The following is a 16,165-nucleotide window of genomic DNA, read 5'->3' as shown; positions in this document are numbered from 1 at the left end:
CCAATCAGCACGCGAACTCTAATGCGTGTGTATGGCGATTCGCTCAACCAATCAGCGTGTCTCTACGTGTGTGTACGGGGCTAAGGCTCAACCAAGCAGCGCACAGCTCATCTAAATATTCATGACCATACCATATTTGGAAGAAAAGCTCTTGTTACAAATAGGGCCAAAACACAGGGATGCATAAGGGGCCAATAAAATATCAACCAGGCCATTTTCAGCCCAACTAATGTTACATACCCCATTAGGACCCCATTATATTACCCTATGTAATCATTCTATCACCCCTTTAAATTAACACAGATAAAAAAGCACAGCCTAAAACTGATATTAGGCCAACAATAAATCAACATTGTTCAATATCCCTCAAACATGACATCAAATCATGAAATTCCTTCAAACAATTCAAGTATAATGGTTCCTAAGTCAAATAATATTCTTCAAACATGCCTCACTTTTACGAGACAGAAACACATCCTTTAACCTTTCCTTCTCTTAAAGAACAAAACCTATTCTTTAAGAGGAGCTGAATCCCACCACCTTTGCTTATCACATGGAATGGAAAGTATATGTTGATATTTGTCAGTGTATTTGTGAGTGAATGTGTGCTTGTTTGAGAAAGAGTGAGTGAAAAGTTATTAATATTGCTGAGTGAATGTGCATGTGCGTGTGTGAGAGAGTGCAGAGTGTGTTGTATGTGTGCCTAGCTTTATTCACATACTTACGTCTGCATGTGTGTGTGTTTATGAGAGAGAGAGAGAGAGAGAGAGAGAGAGAGAGAGAGAGAGAGAGAGAGAGAGAGAGAGAGAGAGAGAGAGAGAGCGGTTTGTGTTGTGTGTGTATGTGTGCCTAGTTTTATTCGCTCTTACCGCCACCTTGAACAAAGAGGGGAGGGTGTGCTTATTCATGGCCAAAAACTGAAGGGACTTCTGTCCATCACAAACGTCCAAATAGCGGTTCAGCTGAATATGGGGACAGGAACCCGAAACACTCCAGATTTTAAGTGTCTGATGAAATTCGACGTCGGAAATGTTTGTACTGCAGACCTAGCAAACTGCCGTTCGTTTTTTTTCTTTGCCTGGTCAGATATGTAATCCTTATAGCCAAACTTTATTATTTTCTGTGCAGAGGGACATAGGCGCCGATTTATGTTTTCCTCCGTGGGTGCTCACATGCGCAGCCTATCTTTCAACTCAGGACAGCGCCACTTCTCACAAATACAGATAGGATTGGAGATGAAAAGTTTAACTGGCACGTAACCTCGATCATCTTCGGGGGAAATAAAAAAATCAATGCCACCGACATAACCAATCACACTATGACAGACGCTCCACAACTGAAGTGTTTAATTTTAGATTAATGTAAAAATAAACTGGCAGTCTGGCACACGTGGGCGGTCAGTATCGGCGCCCATGAGAGGGATCCATGACATTAAGTCACTAGCCATAGCCAGTGTTGTTTACTGACGGTCTGCCGCCGCGCGCCGCGTCATCATATCAACGGTTCCTGCGCATGCAACAGCACTAAAATCGTAAAGTTAACTCCTCCTCAATATCAGAGAGGGAAAAAAATATATTTATTAAACAGAAAATCAAGTCATTTCAAGTCATTTGACTCAAGTCTAAGTCAAGTCTCAAGTCATGAATATCAAGTCAAAGTCAAGTTGAGTCTTTTATGAATTTTAATCAAGCAAGTCTCAAGTCCTAAAATTTGCGATTCGAGTCTAACTCGAGTCAAGTCATGTGACTCGAGTCCACCATGTCTGACGTTCTAAAACCAGCCTCTGGAGACTCGACCAGCTCAGTCCCAACAGACACCGTCGGCTGCTTGGAGTCGAGCTGGGACGGCCCGGTTCAGACTGCTGAAACTGTTCAATGCAACGTTCTGAAACGGTTTCTTCTTGTCGAAAATCTTTGGCCTGAACTGGCCTTTATCTGTGCTGCAGTTGTTGGAATTAGAGGAGAAACAGTTTTCATAGCTCAATCAAAGTGAAAAAAAAGAAGTAGTTCTATGGCCGACACACACACATAAGACGTGTCTAGGCTCTAGACGAGTTTTACAAATACCTTAAATCACAATATCAGCAGTAATAACTGTACTTGCGTGCTGTGGAGGCGACAGTTGAACAGGCGTCTCCGTTATCGCGGTCCGTATACGGGCTTCTTGTTTAGACACAATCCAAGGTGCGTGTGCAGCGGGGGTAGAAAACACGTCGCCACAATGTCATGATAGCTCAATCATGAACATTTTCACGATTTAGAAATGAAGCTACTCGCTGGAGACCAGTCAAAATCCTGATGAAAGGTGAATTTGTATGCAGCCCTTCTCCTTTCATTCACTAAGACATGGCTGTCTTGGCCTGTCAGCTCTGCTTAGCTAACAGGACGCATGGAATTCTGGTGAGAAAGCCAGTAGCAATGACAGTACTGAGAGGGATACACAAGGTTGGCTCTACAGGTAAAAAGAAATTAATCATCATCAGTGCATAGAGTCCCAGCATTGCGTCTCCTAAATTGAGCAGAAGTGTTATCAGCCGGGATAAATGAAAACACCTGTCTGGGGGTGCAGGCCCTTTAACACAGCCATAGTTCAGCCAAATAAAATGATGTAGTAGTCATAGCCCAACAATGCATCCCAGAGTGAGCTGTTTTTTTATTTATTTTTTTTCCCCAGAGTTGGGGAGATAAGATTTGAGATGAACGATACAACACGATGCTGTTTTGCCCTCACTGTTCTCTGCGAAGTGTGCTGGAAGTGATGTAGCATTTTTTATTCATTTATTTTTTTATGCCGGGCTAGTCTGGATCTACGACAATTCATTTACCCGATAATCGCCGGATTTCTCTCGCCTTGCAAAACTCTGTTACACAAGCTACACGCTGAAAATGGCAAGTTTTGAAGAAAATGTGGATGGTGCAACAAGTCAGGCCTGCTTGGTTCTCACGGGGGAATGATTTTAAAGATTTACAAAGAATATGTTTATGGCGTTTCCTCTCTAAACGGGATTTTTTGGGAGCGATTGGTGGGATCGCTGTGGATGAAGTACACACGGAGATACACTGAATGAGGTTTAACCATGTATCCAGCTCATTTAAATAGCTCACGTTACGGTGTTGTGTGAACTAGGGCTGAAACGATTTGAGTAACTCGAATAATTTGATTACTAAAAATCCTCGATGCAAAATGATTTGCCTCGAAGCTTCGTTTAATCAATGTTACCAACGTTGTATCGCTCACGGTGTTTCCGCACGGATGGTTATTACTGTCGCACACTTGACGCTAGAGCTGGGCGATATGGAGAAAATCAAATATCCCGATATTGTTGACCAAATACCTCGATATCGATATTGTAGGGTTGACAATTGGTGCTTTCACAAACTATGCACACAATGAGATTTTTGATGAATAATCATCAGCTATGTGGATATAATAAATATGTGAGTTAGGGTTAGTAATGGAACAGCTAGAACAGTCTGGTGTGTTCAGAAAAGTGCATCACTCTACTGTAATGCAGCCTTTAAAACCAGTAAAAGATATGTTTTTTTTTGACATCTCAACAGAAAACACAGAGTCTAACTTAATCCTTCATACTACGAAGCGGACCCAACGAAACTACACCACACACAACAACTACCAAAAAAAAAAAGACAAGAAAATACGTGGTGGTGACCACGAGAAGAGAGCCGACTTGTTGACTATCCCTTCGGAAAAACAGCTGATTGTTGCGCACCACTCTCTTTCACTCTCTCTCTTCACGGAGAAAAAGCTGATCAGCGATCTACTAGCATAAGTGTAACAGAGCTGTGTAGCATTGTAATCAAATATATAAATGAAAATAGGCGGAGTATAACTAATATTTACATATAGGCCTATATACAGATTGAGGCCTATATCAGGTTGAAACTTGCAGTTCTGAAAGTTAAGTTGCACAACTTAAGGTAATGTTTATGGAGGTTTAATGTATGCCTTAGTTGGAGGTTGTTAATGCATTTCAAAATGTTTTCTTTAAAAACTTATGTTTTAAAAATATATAAGTATATTAAAAATGTAATATGGCACCTAAATGCACTTAATATGTTTAGTTTTTTGAGAGATGATATTGTAAGAAATGTAGGCAATACAAATGTAGCTTTTTCCAAAAAATTAAACCAAAGTATTGTATATTATTGCTCTTCAATAAAACAAAAAGTAATTCTTATCCGATTTCATCAATGGAATAATCGGTAGAATAGTCGATAACTAAAATAATTGATAGCTGCAGCCCTAGTGTCAACAGGTAACTTCATTTAATATTGTACGTGGCGTTTTCTTTACAGGGTGCAAATGTTCCACCAAAACAAGTTCCTTCCTGAGACTATTTTGCAGAGTCACCGTCGATTGGCATTGGTTTGAAGAAATGCCAAAAAAACTGGGTTTTTTTTCTCCTATCCCAGAATGTATGTGTGTGTTGAGGGGCCAGACCTTACTCCACAGCGCTGTGGAGATAGAGCTGGCTAGCGAGACTAATGCCAGGCTAAAGCAGTTAACACTGTAACTCACGTGAGTCTTTTTCTGCCTCTAGTGATACCTGGGCCATTCGGAAGAGGTAGACCTCCTCTGTCCTCTAAGCTATCCTCATCTGACTCACAGAAGCAAAAAACTGGAATTTCCCAAAATGTCAAGATTCTTCCTGTAAGCTCACCCACACTGAGCCTCAACACAGGACACATGTAGTCAAAAGTGATTTCACCGAGACTATGCTGACCACCCTGTGACATGAAAACTGTTGCTCACTGTAAAAATCCAAAACACAGGAGGTGTTGTGCAGGTGGTCACATGCTTCCATCGTTCTTTTAAATAAATTATGTTTCAATAATTATTATCTTGAAAGCCCTAGACAAAATGTGTGACAAAATAAAGTGTTCAGATGGCAACGAAAGAAAATATGAAAAAGTAAAGGGGTCAAGACGTAAAATGCAATGGCCATACCATCCATCAAGTGAAGCATAGGGTCCTACCACAGGGCAGAGTAATGCAGGCGGTGTAAATCACCACCACGGTCGAATCCTATTGCCTTCCAACTTAGAAATGATGGCGTTCACTTGCGCACACAATTCATGTTTATGGTCTAAAAAGTGATGGGGCAGCTTTCTTTTAAACCTGCTGGAACATGCATTATTCAAACTCCTTTTCAAGAAAGTGATTTCAAAACGCCCCTCACTATAAGGCAGGGGTGTCAAACTCAATTTCACTAAGGGCCAGACTGGAAAATGAGAATGAGAATCACATAAAAAGGGCCAGACATGTACAGTTTATTGACATTTTATTGAAGAGAAAAAGTTAAATATCTTTGACTGTATTATTGCATGTCTCATACAGCTTTCTCACGTAGAGTTTGGGCCACATAAAGTCCCCAAAAGTTGCTTAGCCATCATAGGAAAAAATGCGCCAATATTGTCTAAAAAAGCGCCACAAATGTCGGAAAAAGCGGTTAAAAATGTCGGAAAAAGGGGCAAAAACATTGACAAAAGTGTCAAACACATAAAAAAAATGTGCCTAGAGCATTGAAAAAACAAGCACCAAAAACGGGTCAAAATGTATTGTGAACATATATTGAAATGCGGGCCGGATCAAAATCAGCAAGGGGCCGAATTTGGCCCCTCGGGCCTTGAGTTTGACACATGTGCTCTAAGGTATGTAGAGCATTAGCACTCTTTGTTAATGCATGTCATGATGACAAGTGATCTAAAAACAAGACTGATTGGGTGTCATAAGGATTAGGTCGTCGAAGTAAAACAGAACCCTGACCCCCCTCTGCGTAATGGCTGAAAAGCCACCTAGATACATTTAGAGGACGCACGATGGGCCAGAGAGTAGCCGAATGGCACCCGGTTGGCTAGTGAACTCCCAGGAAGGGGATGACCGGAATGTAAACGTGCCCTCAGGTCAATGGAAGTGAACCAATCGCCGGGCAGACATGCCTTCGCGGCGCCACGTCACGGTCACTGCCACTGCCACTGCCGCCGCAGTTTGGGAGTCAGCTCAGGGTGGGATTTGACCAGGTGGGTGCTGCCCGCAGGGCCTTGTGGCCGCGTCGCTTAGATGTTTGGCAGGGAACAAGGGCACGAAAGAAATCTTCACGACTTCACTTCACGCCAGGGATAAACCCAATAGCAACAGCTCTTAGAGGGCGAAGCCTATACGAAATACAACCCCACTGCTGGCTCCATTAATATACAGTATACAGTATATGCTATACAGTATAGAGCTAAGAAGTCTAAGTCTAGTCTAATGTATATAGAGCTGTAAAGATTAATCGCTTAGTTGTCAACTATTAAATTAATTGACAACTATTTTGATAATTCATTGAGAAATAGTTTGTTTTTTAAAAAGGAAGAAAACTGAATATCTTTGAGTTGAGACATTTGAGGAATCCATCTGGGCTTTGATCGTCATTTTTTTTTTACATTTTATAGAGCAAACAACTAATCGATTACTCAAGAAAATAATCGTCAGATTAATCAATAATGAAAATAATCGTTAGTTGCAGCCCCTATATATATATATATATATATATATATATATATATATATATATATAGAGAGAGAGAGAGAGATAGATAGAGAGATAGATAGAGATATATATAGATAGATATATATATATAGAGAGATATATAGAGAGATAGATAGATATATAGAGAGATAGATAGATATATAGATCCAACATATCCAATGTTTTCTCAGTTAGCCTTTTTAACCCTTGTGTTGTCCTTGGTCCCAGTGACCCGAAGGACAACACAAGAATCTACTCGTTTACGTTTGTTGAGAATTGCTCTCTAAAACCGGTTTCTTTTAAAGTAAGTAAGTAAAGTTTATTTCTAGAACACATTTAAACACAGTTTAAGCTGACCAAAATGCTGTACAAACAAGAACTAAGGTGCTGTATTAACCCTTGTTTAGAGAGCAATTCTCAACAAAGTAAATGGAAGTACATAATCCTTGTGTTGTCCTTCGGGTCACTGGGACCCGAAGGACAACACAAGGGTTAAAATGATATCAGATTAGTAAGCAGAATGGGCCTTTGGAACATTGGATGAATGGTTGCTGATAATGGGCAATGTAGATATTGCATTAATGATCAGCCACTTTTTTTATTTTTTTTTTTACAACAGTCGGGAACCCTTTTGCAATTATGTAAGCACATAATGTAATCTGAAAACTGCTGCCCTGGTTAAAAAAACTCAGCTGGTATTCTGTCTGTAATGGAATGGAAATTTCTAAGTGACCCTTAGACATTTCCATTATATAAATAATAATAAAGAAATAAACACACACACACCTATATAAAATGTAATGGCACATTTTCGATTATTTTCTTCATGGCAGAAGTGATAAGAAATTAATTTCCATTTTATTTTTTAAATTGGGAATGTATTGCCAAACCTCCCAATAGGTCACTGGTGTCAAACTCAGCTTCTCTAAGGGCCACCGTGGACAATGACATCACATCCAGGGCCACACACGTCAAGTTAATTGCTTTTATGTCATCGAAAAAGTCAAATATCTTTGACTGTATTATTACAGGTCTCACATAGTCGACAAAAATGTTGAAAAATTGGCAAAAACGTCAGGAAAAACGAAAAAAGGCCCCAAAACTTGGAAAGTGAAAAAAAAAAAAAAAAAAAAAGATCGGCCAAAATGTATTGTGAATTGAATTTGAGATGGGGGCTAGATACAAATTTGCAAGGGGCCGGATTTGGCCCGCGGGCCTTGAGTTTGAGATATGTGCAATCGGTCCTCTGATCCCACTTTACATTCCGACCTGAACGTACAGTAGAGAGGATCCGGGATCCAGCTTGCTAGGGTTGCTCCACACACAGTGTAATGCCCAGTTAGAAACGGTTCTCTCCTCTCCCACCAAACTAAATTGTGGAAGCTTGTCGTTTAGCTTACAGGCACATCAAAACATATCATAATCATGAATTAATACCCTGGTCAAATCTCTATTAAATCACTAGACAATTCGGCATTCATACGGACCCATGATACAAATGTTTCTCAGTGTTTAGTACCAGGGACTTCCACCGGTGAGGGCTGTAACGTTCCGCTGTCGACTTTCCCTTACTGTTAAAATTCGTAGCGAGGATAATAAGGTTTGGTTCAACACATGACGACGGGGGAACAGTCTTCGACACAACGGACTTCGCCGTATCGACCATTTAATGAAAATAACTCTGTTGAAATCAGGAAGAATAAAAAAAAAAAAACGACTCTCGTCTGGTTATTAAGTCGTTTCACTGTGTTCTGTATGAGAACGAGTACGGACACATTTACTTTACCCGAAGCTGACAGACAAACATATTTTAAGCTTAGTGTGGAGGGAATACCTTGCTTGCTTGTTAAAACACTTTGGTCGCCTCCTCAAGTTTTTCACCATGCGACATCACAGTTTGACAGGTCGGCTCATTTAAAGGGACTGACATGCGGATGTCCTATGGCTTACTGTGCACTATCGCGTGTAGAAAAACTAAGCTAACGCGTACGCTGCTAGCTCTGTTACTCAGCAGTTTTAGTAAAATGAACAACAAAGCGGCCAAGGCTTTTTTTTAAATCGCTAAATTAAACACCGAGAGGGGGATGCTATTTCTAACAGCACGTTCAAACAACAAATGCATGCTAGTATGTGCACTCACCTTCTATGACGGGGAGAATCGGACGCTTGCATTATGGGAAGTGGAGTTTTGAGTTCGCGCTTTAGACAGGAAAACAAGCCTGTGTCACTAACATAAAACTACAAGTACCACAGTAAAAGGAACGCAAACTTTATGTTGCGTTTACGGCGGATAGGAATACTTTTTGACAGCTTCGACAATCAATATATTTTTAATATAATAATATCGCTGAGATTTAATTAAATTGTAGCCTATCCGCTGTTTAAACAGTCTCATTGAGATCACAAACTCTTTTTTTAAGATAGACTTATTCACAAGAAACACAGCATGGGCAAAACACATAAAAATTCCCAACAAACACAATATAGGCACAATTACAAGCATTCACAGAAGTCGAGGATATCATTTTAAAATCTTCAAAAGAAATCAGAGATTTTTATTTTAAAACCTTTTCTAACTCATCCCATTTGTTAGAAGCACATAATTTAAAACATTTTATTTCAAGTTTGGTTTGAACATGTAGAGATATGGTTCAAATGTCCTGTGACCTGATATATTTACTGAATTTAGATGTGATCAGAGAGCAGAGATAGTTTTCTGTTTTTGCAGTAGAGCTTAATGTTTTTTAAGCCAAGGACCCACTAACTGAGAGAGACTGATCATAGACCCCCTACTACATATATTGTATAAAATAAAGTTGCATATTAAGCTAAACCTACAATAATGTGTAGGGCAGCCTAAAGCCTTTACATACATTGTTTGTGCATATAATACTAAGCTATTAAAATAATAATTGTTGGCATGATTTTATAAATCATGTTTTAATGTTAAACATACATGTGGCACAGTGAATCTTTAGGGTTAACTGTATCTGTGGATGGCTACCTTAAGGCTCTGACACACCAACCCGACGGCCGACCTTCGGCAGAAAAGGCAGTCGGAGTGACTGCCTCCCCCGAAAACACCGAAGCGACGCCGACTTGAGTCTACGTTCTGCGTGTGCGCGAGACGTAATACGTCTCCATAACAGCAGGCGGCGCTAATCTGTATTGTTGCCCAAAAAATGAAAACCGGCAGCTGATTGGACGAACGCGTCACGTGGGTCTTGCTTCTCCCGGATTTCAAAGCCAGACCATAATGGCGGCTCGTTCGGAATACATTCTCATATTTTACGAAAATGGTTCACCGAAACGTGTTTCTGAAAACATTTTAAGCGAGAAATAGGCTGTGCAGTTTCTGAATCTGTCTTCATTTCAGATTGAGAAAGGTCAGTTTAAAAAGATTTTCGTCAGATTTTGAGAGCCGTTAGTCACGCTCATCCCACTCGTCATTTCCGGGTTAGCACTCCACCAATCAGATTGGCCATTGAGTCCGACTGCCTGCCTTCCGATTCAACACGGCAAATCGGCCCAAATGAAGGCCGACGGCCAGGGCCTGAAATTAACACCCGACCACCAGCCAAATGCAGGTGAATTTTGCAATTGGCAGGTAACACTGTCAATCTACCTGCCACATTGGCAGGTAGCCAATCAGGGGCCCGCATCACTGGAAGACATTGATTGACACCTGGGGCCCCCTATTGCATTTTCATTACTCGTGACAATCCCAGCAGTCCCACATGCAGCCACTGACCAAGCGGGTGTGATTATTATTATTCGCCCCAAAACCAGGTTTACTTTTTATTTTTAAAGAACAATAAAAACATTTTTTTTACTTTTTGCAACTTTCACTGTCTATGTGAATCCCTATGCAGGATTATCAGTAGTAGGCTACCATGAATAAGACAGAATAGGATCATAGAGACACAGCAAGTCCTGTTTTTCACCTTTATGAGGCAAAAAAAACTGGCTGGTAAAAAGTCCCTGTGGCTGGTGGTCAAAAAAGTTAACTTCAGGCCCTGCCGACGGCTCCTCCGACTGACGACGGCACGGAACACACCGAACAGACTCGAGTCACCAACCTCGCCAGACTGTCCGACGGCCGATAATCGGGTTGGTGTGTCAGCGCCTTTACCTATAGGCCAGTAAGCCTACCATCAGTGGGGATTTATATTTGCTAATATGTTGGATTCATGTTAAGACATTTTTTACTTTACTTTAATACTTTGGAGGCCCCCCTGCAGTGACTCTGAGGACTCCTGGACCCCCTGTTGAAGAGCCTTGCTCTACAGTGTTACTCTCTTCTGTCAACCACCCTGCATTTTCAGACACAATGGAGAGTGAGCACTTTGATCTGTGACAAAGAGTCAACGGGCTTTACAGGGGGACCTAATAAAGTTATTAATAATATTCTGTGTGTCCAACTCTTGGTAGTTAAAATGAATAGATACATTATGTCTTAAAGCCGGCTGTAATTCCAAAGCATATTGTACACATACAGTACAGACGCACCTTCTCATTCAATGCGTTTCCTTTATTTTCATGACTATTTACATTGTAGATTCTCACTGACTGGCATCAAAACTATGAATGAACACGTGGAATTATGTACTTAACAAAACAGTTTGAAATAACTGAAAACATGTCTTATATTCTAGTTTTCTTCTTCTTCCTTTGCTCTGATTACTGCTTTGCACACTCTTGGCATTCTCTTGATGAGCTTCAAGAAATCACCTGAAATGGAATGGTCTTGAAGGAGTTCCCAGAGATGCTTAGCACTTGTTGGCCCTTTTGCCTTCACTCTGCGGTCCAGCTCACCCCAAACCATCTCGATTGGGTTCAGGTCCGGTGACTGTGGAGGCCAGGTCATCTGGCGCAGCACTCCATCACTCTCCTTCTTGGTCAAATAGCCCTTACACAGCCTGGAGGTGTGTTTGGGGTCATTGTCCTGTTGAAAAATAAATGATGGTCCAACTAAACGCAAACCAGATGGGATGGCATGTCGCTGCAGGATGCTGTGGTAGCCATGCTGGTTCAGTATGCCTTCAATTTTGAATAAATCCCCAACAGTGTCACCAGCAAAGTACCCCCACACCATCACACCTCCTCCTCCATGCTTCACGGTGGGAACCAGGCATGTAGAATCCATCCATTCACCTTTTCTGCGTCGCACAAAGACACGGCGGTTGGAACCAAAGATCTCAAAATGGGACTCATCAGAGCAAAGCACAGATTTCCACTGGTCTAATGTCTATTCCTTGTGTTTCTTGTCCCAAACAAATCTCTTCTGCTTTTTTCCTCTCCTTAGCAGTGGTTTCCTAGCAGCTACTTGATCATGAAGGCCTGATTCACGCAGTCTCCTCTTAACAGTTGTTCTAGAGATGTGTCTGCTGCTAGAACTCTGTGTGGCATTCATCTGGTCTCTAATCTGATCTGCTGTTAAGCAGAGGTGACTCTTTGTCTTCCTTTCCTGGGGCGGTCCTCATGTGAGCCAGTTTCGTTGTAGCGCTTGATTGTTTTTGCGACTGCACTTGGGGACACTTTCAAAGTTTTCGCAATTTTCCGGACTGACTGACCTTCATTTGTTAAATGATGGCCGCTCGTTTCTCTTTACTTAGCTGATTGGTTCTTGCCATAATATGAATTCTAACAGTTGTCCAACAGGGCTGTCGGCTGTGTATCAACCTGACTTCTGCACAACACAACTGATGGTCCCAACCCCATTAATATGGGCTAAAATTCCACTAATTAACCCTGACAAGGCACACCTGTGAAGTGAAAACCATTTCAGGTGAGTACCTCATGAAGCTCATTGAGAGAACACCAAGGGTGTGCAGCGCTATCAAAAAAGCAAAGGGTGGCTACTTTGAGGAATCTAAAATATAAGACATGTTTTCAGTTATTTCAGACTTTTGAGTACATAATTCCATATGTGTTCATTAATAGTTTTGATGCCTTCAGTGAGAATCTACAATGTAAATAGTCATGAAAATAAAGAAAACGCATTGAATGAGAAGGTGTGTCCAAACTTTTGGCCTGTACTGTATCTATTTGTTTTTGTTGGACCTTTTGTCTCAACTAGTAATAATGTCCCCTGTTATTATTTACCATGCCCTCCCTTTGTTTGGTCTCTCATGATGCTACTCCCTCATTTAAACCAGCCAAATAATTTAGTCCTAAGAATGTTAAAATATCCTGATTGCAGATGCTCCAACGTTCAGCCTATGTGTAAAATGTGTTGCAACGCAGAGCCGGCCATTATGGTGTCATGTTGCAATAGTAAAATACCATGTCAGTAGAAAATAAAATCCATGTAGAGTTGCACATGATAGTCATCATGGGACACATTAACACCCGGTATTAATTTAAAAAGAGTTACCAGAGAAGGGCGATTGTGGATCTGCGTAAATGAGTGCAAGAGAGCGCTTTACATGAACAGCTGCAAAGTTTATGAAGCTTTTTATACCAGTTGTAAATTAATTGCCATGAAAGTGAAAAAGAGCCTGTCATTGTCAGAGAACTCCCAATCAGAGACTTCTGTCATATAAAAGTAACAGTTTGTCAGCCTCAGCATGAGCGCTTGATAGCAACAGATAGATGTATTGATGAATTGTCATCCAGATGTGAGAGAGGAGAAGTGGGACAGGAGTGATTCAGTGTCTGTGCCCCACGACAGACAGACACACTGTTAAAATATCTCCGCGCTGAAAGAACCGCCATCCTCCCAGTCAAATCTCTGTCTCACTGCACTGTCGCTGAAGGAGGATCATTATTCTGATCTCACAAAAGATTTGAAAACCTCTGAAGCTTTAAGAGGGACATTTTTTTGATTTATTTTTCCACAAGTTGCTGGTATTACTTTAAGACCTAGCTGGCAGTCAAGCATATGCCTGGCGGTATTGGTCTGTCACTTGGTTTGCATTGGAACTACTTTTTACTGAGCCTTCCTAAACTGTAGGTAATTAATGGGAAATACTGGATTAGTCAAAATTATAACCCTGCGTTCTTTCCTTTTGTATTAAGCAGCAAAAAGTTTGAGTTAATTTGCCTGACTTGACATTGCACATTCTGCGATGTGACTATTGTGCATGCGTCCATCACATTGTCGATGCTGAAACGATATATATATATATATATATATATATATATATATATATATATATATATATATATATATATATATATATATATATATATCTCGTGCAGCCCTACTCAAAACCACAAATTTCACGATGGCACTAGAGAAAAAGTCAGGGGATCACCGAAGTCAGTAGGATTCATCCAGACCGTCCAGGTCGATTAGTTTGTTGTTAGGCGGTGACCTGACGTGGTCATAGTAATTATCGGGAGAGCAAGTGAGGACACAAGGCGAAAAAGTATAAGAGCAGCAAATTCCTCGTAAGGAGGCAGGTCGGGTTGGTTCATAGGTCAAACAAACACAGGAGAATCGGAGTTTGTGCAGCGTGTGGAACCATAAGTCAACTGTCCTTTTTTACAGTTTTACAGAACTTAGTCTGTGAACACAATGACGTATGTGTCGTCACATTACATCCTCATTTTACTCGTTTTACGTAACTCAATTTAAGCCAATCCCCAATGTTTTACTAGCCCTATTTTTGTTTCCTAAACTTAACTATTTTCATTTTACAACAGTAACTAAGTGTTTTAAAAGTGTGCATTGATTAAAATGTTCACAGCGGTCATGGCTTACGATCACATGTTTAAAATGCCCACCGTGTGGCAGTAAATAGAATGGTCATATATGCCGTTTTGGGAGTCATTGACAATTAACCTATTCTGTCGTTTAGGTATCTGGACGTGTTAAATGCATGCTCTGGGTATCATGAATGGTAAAACTTCATGGCAATCAATCTAATAGCTAATGAGATATTTCAGTCTAGACCAAACCGACATTGTCATTCCTTGAGCCACGCCACTAACTGGCTAAATCCAATCCAGTCCAATCTACTTTATTTCTATAGCACATTTTACAAACACAAAGTGCTGCACAGAAGACTCAGAACATACAAACAATTAATATAAAATTATTTAAACAAAAATAAAAACATCAAGTTTAAAAATATATAAAACATAGAAAGAATAAAAGAAAGAATAAACACCACAGTGGACCACATAACTCACACAGAATTAAAAGCCAAAGAAGTGCCTTAAAGTGATGGTTCGGAGTAATTTCACCCTAGGGTCCTTTGCACCATGACCTCGAGCCAAACACCCCCCCAGAAGCTTTTTTCAGCTGGGTCTAACACTGGGAGTGTTAGCGTAGAGTAGCGTTATCAGCTGAATAGCTTAGCGCAGGGGCTAATGGACCCACGTTTGTATCTCGTAAATGTATTTGTATCCCACTAATATGCCCGAAATGATACCAAACGTCGCACTCATAAAAACGATGGATTTGAAAGTTTGTAAGTACACCAGAAGTTTATGTAAATAACACTTGCCTGCTGGCTTCTGCTCTCTGCTGTTGTTACTGCTGTAAGACAAGTGCTTAGGGACGTCTACAAATTACAACACCGAAAAGAGATGCAACAAAAATATTTTTGGGGTAATTTACGAGATACAAACGTGGGACAATTAGCCTCTGCGCTAAGCTATTCAGCTGATAACGCTACTCTACGCTAACTCTCCCAATGTTAGACCCAGGTGAAAAAAGCTTCTGGGGGGGTGTTTGGCTCGAGGTCATGGTGCAAAGGACCCTAGGGTGAAATTACTCCGAACCATCACTTTAAAACACTCAACTGTAGGGGCAGTTCGGACATGGAGAGGCAGGGCATTCCAGAGTTTAGGTCCAACCACAGAAAAGGCCCTGTCCCCCAGAGTCTTAAGTCTTGACTTGGGGACCACAAGCTGGAGCTGGCCCTCTGACCTAAGTGTCCGCGCTGGCGTATAAATTTGGATGAGGTCCGAAATATATGTTGGGGCCAGTCCATTCATAGCTTTGAAAACAAACAATAAAATCTTGAAATCAATCCTAAAACTAACAGGGAACCAATGCAATGAGGCAAGAATTGGAGTTATATGCGCACGCTTTGTGGTTCCTTTTAAAAGTCGGGCTGCAGAGTTTTGGACTAACTGTAAACTTGAGAGTGCGTTTTCATTTATACCGATATAAAGTGCATTACAATAGTCCAAACGACAAGAAATAAAAGCATGTATAGCTTGTTCAAAACTGCTAAAAGACAAAAACGGTTTAACTTTGGCTAAAAGGCAAAGATGATAAAAACTAGATTTCACTACTGCATTTATTTGTTTATTAAATTTAAAATCACTGTCTATTTTTACCCCAAGGTTAGTTACCACAGGACACACAAAGTTATTGAGGGGGCCCAAATCTATCATGGGATTAGTGGGGCCAAACTGCATAATCTCTGTTTTACTCTCATTTAGTTTAAAAAAACTAAACTAAAATTTAAAATTTTTTTGGGCCAACCACTCTTTGACGTCATTTAAACAGTCAAGTAGGGGTGTCAGGGGGCTGCCCTCATGTTTTCTGTCATCAGCATAAAGATGATAGGAGATGCCATGCTTTTTAAAAACTGTTCCTAGTAGGAGAAGGTACAATGCAAAGAGTATAGGACCAAGAATTGATCCCTGGGGGACCCCACAGTTCAAAGGCGCA

At 40.7% G+C, this 16,165-nt stretch overlaps 1 protein-coding gene across 1 annotated transcript in view; it reads right to left on the bottom strand.

Moving 5' to 3' along the window:
* Positions 1-8,642, bottom strand: part of fhit (fragile histidine triad diadenosine triphosphatase) — a 423,256-nt gene extending 414,614 nt beyond the window's left edge. Inside the window, exon 1 of the mRNA XM_039799117.1 lies at positions 8,366-8,642. The gene's annotated coding sequence lies outside the window, so the exon portion shown is untranslated. The remainder of the gene's footprint in view (positions 1-8,365) is intronic.
* Between the last annotated feature and the right edge of the window lie 7,523 nt (positions 8,643-16,165).

The sequence above is a fragment of the Perca fluviatilis genome, chromosome 4 (genome assembly GCF_010015445.1).
Source record: "Perca fluviatilis chromosome 4, GENO_Pfluv_1.0, whole genome shotgun sequence".
NCBI classification, from domain to species: Eukaryota; Metazoa; Chordata; class Actinopteri; order Perciformes; family Percidae; genus Perca; species Perca fluviatilis.
The sequence above is the reverse complement of the archived record's forward strand: the minus strand, read 5'-3'. Positions and strand labels throughout refer to the sequence as shown.